The sequence below is a fragment of the Macrobrachium nipponense genome, chromosome 3 (assembly GCF_015104395.2).
Source record: "Macrobrachium nipponense isolate FS-2020 chromosome 3, ASM1510439v2, whole genome shotgun sequence".
Lineage (NCBI taxonomy): Eukaryota > Metazoa > Arthropoda > Malacostraca > Decapoda > Palaemonidae > Macrobrachium > Macrobrachium nipponense.
The window spans coordinates 95,206,624-95,215,322 of NC_087202.1; the positions used below are offsets into that span (position 1 = coordinate 95,206,624).

General features: G+C 33.5%; 1 long non-coding RNA gene across 1 annotated transcript; it reads right to left on the bottom strand.

Annotated features, from left to right (window-relative positions):
- Positions 1-275: 275 nt before the first annotated feature.
- On the bottom strand, positions 276-2,166 carry LOC135222250 (uncharacterized). Its single transcript, XR_010316245.1, has 2 exons — positions 1,997-2,166; positions 276-1,369 (listed from the first exon to the last, which is right to left on the bottom strand). It is a non-coding gene; the product is annotated as an uncharacterized LOC135222250 (long non-coding RNA).
- Positions 2,167-8,699: the final 6,533 nt, after the last annotated feature.

Sequence of the window (8,699 nt, forward strand, 5' to 3'; positions counted from 1 at the left end):
GCATTCAAGAGTAAAACACTATAGCGATTTCCTTAAATATTACTAACTGATGGAACAGACTTTACCTTTGGTTTTCCAGGGTACATTATGCCATTTTATATATAGGCATTCTATAACCCAGTGGATTCTGAGACCCCATCCTGTCAAGGTCAACTGCTTAATCCTACATTATTAATTTCGGAATTTATGGCAAGAAAACTTAAGTCTGCAATTTCTATCAGTGAAGGTAAGGACGTTCATATTTTACATGCTAACTTTATTGAAAAATCAGTTCATTACAGATTTTAATCCAAGCATGAAAACTTTTGGCACAAGTGTAGTATATCAGCAACGCCAAGCTCCTGTTTCACCTCTAAATAGTGTTGTAAAAGCACCGAACACCAAAGTACTTGAATAACTGGGTCTCGGCTATTCCAGTCGACAACCTAAAGGAAAAAATCTACGGCAGAAAAGTTTGTACTTATTATAAATTAAGAAAAATAAAATTATTATACTTAAATGAACTGTAAGATACCAGGTTTTATTTACTTAAATGAACTGAAGGCTTAGCTCCAATTTGTTAATGTATAAACCAACCAACGTCTCAAAAAACCTTTTGACCAAAACTAAAGAAAACAAACCAAGGAACGGGAGGCACCAAAAGGCGTTAACATTTGAATGACCACCCAAAGAAACTACCTCAAACCATAGCACGCTATGGCATCACTCGCCGATTGTATTAAACAGTGTATGTCTAATGTATTAAAGAAAAGAAAAGTACTATTCATTGCATGATCAGCACATGTATCGCAAAGTTTAAGATTTCAAACTAACAGCAACTATATCTAATAAATCTCAATTTCTTGTTGATTTAGGAAATTGAGATCTTAAAAGTTTAAATACATTTACTAAAGTCTCAAGAAATACTTACAAGATGACGTTAACTATTGTACTTATATAAAACTCATTGCAAAGTAAGCCATAAGGTCTTCACTGGTAACAGCAATTATAAATAATTCTTAATCGTTACGTTACTTTATTTCTCTAAAACAAAGTATAAAGTCAAGGTACGTTAATGCTAAAAATATAGTGATAAATTTTCAACCTAAAAAACAAACCTCTCGCGCCTTGCCCGACCTATCGGTACAAGGCATGAGAGGGGCCTCCACTCCTACAGGGGCACCGCCCCTGTAGGGGTGGAGGAAAAAAAAAAATGGTTTAAAAACATACAATTTTGATAGCCTTTGTACAGAAGACAAAATACTTCACCTTGTTAAGCCAACATTGGGAAATAGTCCAGTTTTGAGTAGTTTTAGAAACCAATTGGATGGAGAATTTTCACGTTTCTCAAGCGTCGTTTGCTTCATGAAATGGTACAGATGTCACAGATCTGAAAGAAGTTTAAAATTAGAATTTCACCACCATATGAATCTGCTTTAAAATGATGTAACCAGCCACATCTTTAAAAGATACGTGGTAAATATTAAGCTCTAGAAAGGGAGGGTTTTAAACGAAATTCACAAATATTCAACGGTCACTTAATTTCCAAGAACTTTTGTAAATTAAACTTACGGACAACCATACCTTCTGGCACTAAAACCTTTACTTGTACTGCAGAAGTAAAGGAAACTGCCTACTACAGTATTAGTCTAGAAGAAAATACAATAAATAAATGCTATTCGCTATCTAAAGCTTAAATATTGAAAATTTCAGACTAAATATTCAATGTTGTCCAGACATTGAATTAGCTATCTTATGTATCTAAAAATTACTTCGGTACGTCAAAGTTTCGATAAAAACTACACGAATTCTTAAAGAAATCAATTTATCTAATCAAACTTTACATGAAAGTTGAAAAAATACTTTTTACAAGGAAATAAGCCTGCTGTAACAAGCTACGACGTCAAGAGTAACCATGCCCATGAACCTTTATGGTAATGGGGGAAAAATTTAAATTAATTCAAGAAAAGCTTAATGTTAAAAGTACTACTATAATATGAACGCAATGAAACTTAACCTTTGCTGAGCCTGGGAAAGTCGTCACATCTCAACGTAGACCATCTATCACGACACCAATTCCAATAGAAAGATCACCCGGTAACGGAATTATTTCCAGCTGCTCAGATAGCGAGGAACTGACTGACCGTAATACAAACATGGTAACACAGCGATATTTCACTATTCCATTTCCAGAGTCAACGGCTAACTAGAGAGAGACATCGCTTCCTGAATGCTGAGAACACTGGTGTGTTGGCGCCACCATCAAGGACCACGGATTCGCCTGTCTTGAAAATTGGACGTTTGGTGCGGAGGACTGCCACTACAGCGTCCCGGGGAAACTTTAAATAAAAGAATTTATTAATGCTTTCACATTAATTGACTTATTCTTTGTTTTATGAATTCTCGGTTCTTGATCAAACTAGCCCCTGTGTATCATAACAGAAAACGTTTATCAATAATTGACAGAACGAAAGAATGAATATTCTTCGGTGTATTGCGTATTGTCACGCAGTAATAAAAAAAAAAAATCACTTTTACTGGTTTTACCTGCAGACTCGACTCGTCACACATACATAATAATGTACACACATTCCCGGATTCTTATATTTATTAGATTGCTTACTCCCTATTTCACTGTCCAATCCAAACTGGCATCGCTCTAAAAAAAAGTAAAGTTTTATTTTTATCTTGAACGACTTGATATTTTCAGTCTTCCTAATACCAAGTGGGAGGTTACTGTACTGACTTGGAGCCGCAGATTTACATTTTCTAAAGCCTACTTTGGTATTGCATTTTGGCTCAAATAACCAGAGTCCATCTGTACCTATTCTTTTGTTGGATGCATTGGATGCTTATCCAAATACCTTGTCAGGGATCGAAACTCTATTTCTATTTGTATTATCTCGAAATCCACCAAGGCTTCTTATTTCATTTTTTCCTCCTTCCAACATAAACAAAGATTAGTGTCTATAATATAACTAGCGATATAAAATTCATAGAATATATAAACTCCAGTTATACTACTTTATAAAATATATCACATTATAGTTGATTGAATCTGCTTTAGTTATTTCGTTAACACAAACACCAGTCTTTTAATATTCATTATTCAGTATTCAACTACTTGACTGAAAGCACTTCGCTTGTTCAATCGTAAACCTATGTGATTAGTTATTTGTAATTTCAATAAATTTCTGTAAATGATGGTTATGTCAACTTTAACTGTCTTACCTCAACCAGTAATAATTGTTATCAAGTAATCGAAGGAAGTTTCAGGTGGGTTATTGCATATTCTTCAACGCACAAATGACCTTTTTATGTACCTGTTATCTATATTTGAAAATTAGGGTTGCTTCTTCATTCGTTAGTTTTTAATTTTGAGTAAGTCTTTGAGTTCTTCAGGTGAACACAATGCGGTTATTGGATAGGTGATATGTACTAAAAAAAAAAGCTATGCATAGCTGCGTTAACCTAGATTGAAGATGAATAAAAGTTTCTCAGAAGTAGCTTACTAGTTACTTTAGAGTAAATAAAATCTAGCGCAGTTTGTCATTACATAGTTAATACCTGAGTACAGTTTCACTATTGCTAATCGTGATTAAACTAAAAATAAATATGTAGGATCTCTGACTTGTGTGGAGTGTTTAGAGGAATTGAGAACTAAATGGTAGGTTGTTTCACTCTTAAATATTTTCTTAAGAATTCGAGTAATCTATCGAGTTTCTACGACTTGCATTTGGAAGATGTCACGGTATTTTTATGAATGTTTGTCTCCCATGTCTTTGGAAAAATTAACTCCAATCAAAAGGTTCTTTACAGCACCGTTTTTCACTGAGAGTATCATTAGGTAGCGCAACAGATCCCATGCAGTCCAACACCATTACTAATTGTTGCTACCGCTTCGTCTATGGCTCCATCGAGTAGACTGCTCATGCAGTGCAAGTTATGGCGTCTAACTTAGCTGGTTAGGGGATCTCTGTCCTGGCACTTTTCAGAACCACTTGAATTGGTAAGGATCCCACTTCATAGAGGCTAAGGAGCAACAAAAAAAAATCTTCGTTTTCCTTTTCCCCACAGAGTGCTTTCATCAAATTTCGATTATTAACTAATGTTTACATACTGCTTGAAGAATTAAAACCTGTGTTGGCATAAGACCAACAGTAAAAGGATCAACTGATACCTAGGACAAATCTCTTCTACTTACCAGAGCAATTACGAAGACAAATTTCATATTCAGTTTTAAGGCTGTTTAGAAGCAAATGTTCGTCATTAAACAAGGCCTGACTAACTTAGAATGAATTATAATCTCTGAAGAATTTAGCTCTCTCTCTCTCTCTCTCTCTCTCTCTCTCTCTCTCTCTCTCTCTCTCTCTCTCCGTACATACATACATACATACATTCAAGCAATTTTCCTGTACATTTTGCTTTAAGAAGAAGCAAAAAAAAAAAAAAGATAGAGAGAGAGAGAGCGAGTCATTGATGTTTGGAAGTTTATACTCAGCAAGAGCGATTGATTGAGAGCTACGTAGACCTAGAATTAAGTTTGGTTTTTAAGGGCTGCTCTTATAAGTAACAACCCGAAATGTCACAAGGTTTTTTTTAAATTAACAGAGACCAGAAGTTATGTTATTTTGTAAGTGACCTCCACAAAAACTCAGAGACTTCGGCCTAATTTGGACCCTGTTATCGCGATTATGTGTCAGCTTAAAAGAGCACCTTCCATCTGTGCAGCTATAGTAGATTCACATCACCTGTGCATCTAATGTCTAGGCCATTCCCTTACGACACTCCTGATTGGCTGTTGATAAGCCAATCACAGGGCTGGAAACTCTCAGTCTCTCTCGAGAGTTCACATAGGCAAGATCTAGTATGTTCCATCTCTCCTAAGGGATACTTTTGAAAGACGTATCCCTCAGGAGAGTTGGAACATTCAACCTGCCTATGCGAACTCTCTCGAGAGACTGAGAGTTTCCCTGTGGTTAGCTTATCAACAGCAAATCAGGAGCGTCGTAAGGGACTGGCCTAGACATCAGATGCACGTGTGATGGGAATCTACTATAGCATATATGTATTTGTCTATTTATTAATTTGGCTAAGCTAAGTAACCTTCGATTTTATTTTTAAGTAGAGATGAATACGCGGAGGGGTTATTGATGATGATGATGTATAATAGGCATTGTTTTCCACTAAATTCGGGATCTTTTTAGACCATGCAACCAACTCTGGGCATACTCATTATACATTAACGCACATGCCAGTAGTTGATGACTTAGTCCATTCAAACAAATATGTATATATATACATATATATACACATATTATAGATATGTATATATAAGTATATATATATAAATTTATATTTATATATTATACATATATGTGTAATATATATATATATATATATATATATATATATATATATATATATATATATATATGTGAATATATATATATATATATATATATATATATATATATATATATATGTATATAAATATATATATATATATATATATATATATATATATATATATATATATATATATATATATATATATATATAATCGCAAATACATTTGAATACGCTAACATGTTATTAGTCATATCGAATTCAAAGTACGATGTTTAATGTAGTCTCAGCGTTATAAAATATTGATCAGTAAATGGAACTTTACTCTGTTTTTTTTTTCGTCCATCCGCCAGTGGTGTTTTTGTATGGTAACACTGCGTCCCGGGCTTTAGATAGTTTACGCTATTTGTAAGTTTTAGTAAATAAAAGGATACCTGGGTGTACATTTGCAACTGAAAAGTGTTTTAATAATTTACTATATGCGAATTCACACGTTAATATTCGAAATAGGATATTATTATAATCGTTGAATGCAAGCTAAATGTAACTATCTAAACGCCCGGGCTGCATTGTTACCATACAAACAAACACCACAGGCGGATGGACAGATGAAAAAAAAAAAACAGAGTATACGAATAGTTCTGTTGTTCTAAAGATGTGACAGATGGGCCTATAGATCTAGAGAGTTCACCATACGATAAATACTCAGACAGTCAGAAAAATAAATTCCTATCGATAACCAAAGCAGGTTCCTTAAGCCTATACCCATGCAGCCAATCTAAGCATTTTGGACATAAGGCAAAGAAACATTTTTTTCCATCAGGTTACTCGTAGTCATAGGGCAGGGGTTCTCAAACTTTTTAACTTCTCGGCCCCCTTATGAAGTTTCAAATTTCCTATCGACCCCCTAGACTAGCATTTAATATTTAAAAAAAAAAAAACTAAACAATGTCAGAGTAGTATTAGTTTAGTATCTGACATTCTGTATGATAAAAAAAAAATAACACCTAGTAAGAAAATATGTTTGGAACTTTAGATGTACGAGTATTATGTAACTTAATTCTCCGACATGTTAGTTATTCATCGACCCCTTTTTGACCCCCTGAGAACCCCTGTCATAGGGTAACGAAAGCCAGAAGAGAGAAAGAAAGACCTTTTTGTTCTAAGTTAAGCAGATTCAATTGTTTTTTTTTACTTTCCGTCGTAGATTAACTTAAGAGTCTGTGATTTACAGCACTGGATTAGCTGAACCTGTGGCAGAAGTTATTTGCTGGAAGTTATTTCTTGTTTATGCTATGTGTATATATATATATATATTTATATACATATATGTAGTATATATATACATACGCACACACACACATATATATATGTATATATATATATATATATATATATATATATATATATATATATATATATTCATTTATCATAAACAAGAAATAACTTTCAGAAATAAGAAAAAGAAAACAAGTTTATATTATAATAGCATCGGTCATTTACGGGTGCTACGATATGTCGATTCAATATTATCTAAAATCTTGATGGATTAGAGTAATGAGTTTATATATGAATATGTGTGTGTGTGTGTGTGGTGTGTGTGTGTGTGTGTGTTTGATTTTAAACCACGAAGACATAAAAACGTGATGATTATGCGACAAAGTTACAGTCACGAAGGAAGAATGAAACACTGAATATGTTAAGTACTTTCGTCGTATTACCAAGACATGGTCATTGTTGTGACCATGTCTTGGTAATAAGACAAAAAAACATAGCATCTTCAGTGTTTCAATTTTCCTTCGTGGCTGTAACTTTGTTCGTACAATCATCACGTTTTTTTTATGTCTCCGTAATTTAAAATTAAACACACATACACACGCACACAAATACATACACCCACACACACACACACACACACACACATATATATATATATATATATATATATATATATATATATATATACATATACATATATATATATATATATGTATATATATATATATATACATATATATATATATATATATATATATATATATATATATATATATATATATATATATATATAAGCGAATACCACGGGAAAATGATAGTCAGAAATCCAAGTAGCTCCTTGACGATGTCTGAATAAAGACGGAAGCGCTTGGATTTCTGACTATCATTTTCCCGTGGTATTCGCTTATTTATGAAGTCACGTGCATCTACTGTGATTTTTTAAGCATATATATATATATATATATATATATATATATATATATATATATATATATATATATATATATAACTCATTAATGAAATCCCATGAAGATTTTAGATATTCTGGAATCGACATATCGTAGTACCCGTAAATGATCGAAGCTATTATAATATAAAGATGAGATGCATCCTCTCACAAAGAAGAGTTTCATTCCAGATGCTTAAATTCATAAAAGACTTTCTTTGTCTTTCTTGAGACGTCTTCTGCTCAAGCTTACTTTGAAGACTTAATCCAATAACATTTCCATAATCGCATCATCCCTTTGCTGTAGTTATTGCATCTTCTTTGTTCTCCCCATTCTTCCTGCTTCGCTTTCCCATCGTTCGGAAAAACGATTTGAATGTTTAACTCGGCTTTGAAATTGACAGACTGGATGTCATGTCGCCAATTACCTTACATTTCGCAAGAGGTTCACTTCACTGTGACTACCTTCGCGCTTGGATGAAGATTCACTTGCAGTTTTTAGTTTCATTTCCTTCTTAACGGATCTTGCAGGTTTTTTACTGCCATTATAGCAGTCTTTATAACTCCTACTATTAGAAATATGGGTGCTTGGTCGTCATCATTATCTTTAGTATCATCGTAACAACTTAATTTTTATTATTCTCGCTCCATCTAACGATTCGTATGAACTTTTTACATAAAAGGTTCACAACTAAGAACAAGTTCATTTCGTAGATTTTTAAGAAGAGCGAACGACTTTTAGAAAGACCCTTTATATCAACAAAGGGCAAGATCCTCCTTAGCTTCTGCTTCACTGGAAGGAAGCATGTTTCCTGCCAAGCTGGAGAAGTGGGCCTGGGCATGATCTGAACCATATGGCTGAGGGGAACCAAAGGGCCCTAGGGAAATCTTTCTTTAAATAAGAAAAAAATCTCACTATATTTTTTGAGTCTTGAGTATCTAAAGATATTTGCAAACACAATTCAAGTAAATTAGAACTTTCAGTTTTTGACTAAGAGCTCATAGTATAACTAAACTATCAAAGACTTGTCCAGTAATGCAAAAGTGCTTCGAGTTTGCTCACCATCGTCTCTCCTGATTTCTTAATGTATCCGTGACTTAGGTAGTTCTGTAGAAAAAAAAATCGTTTGTAGAAATCTCTGTTATA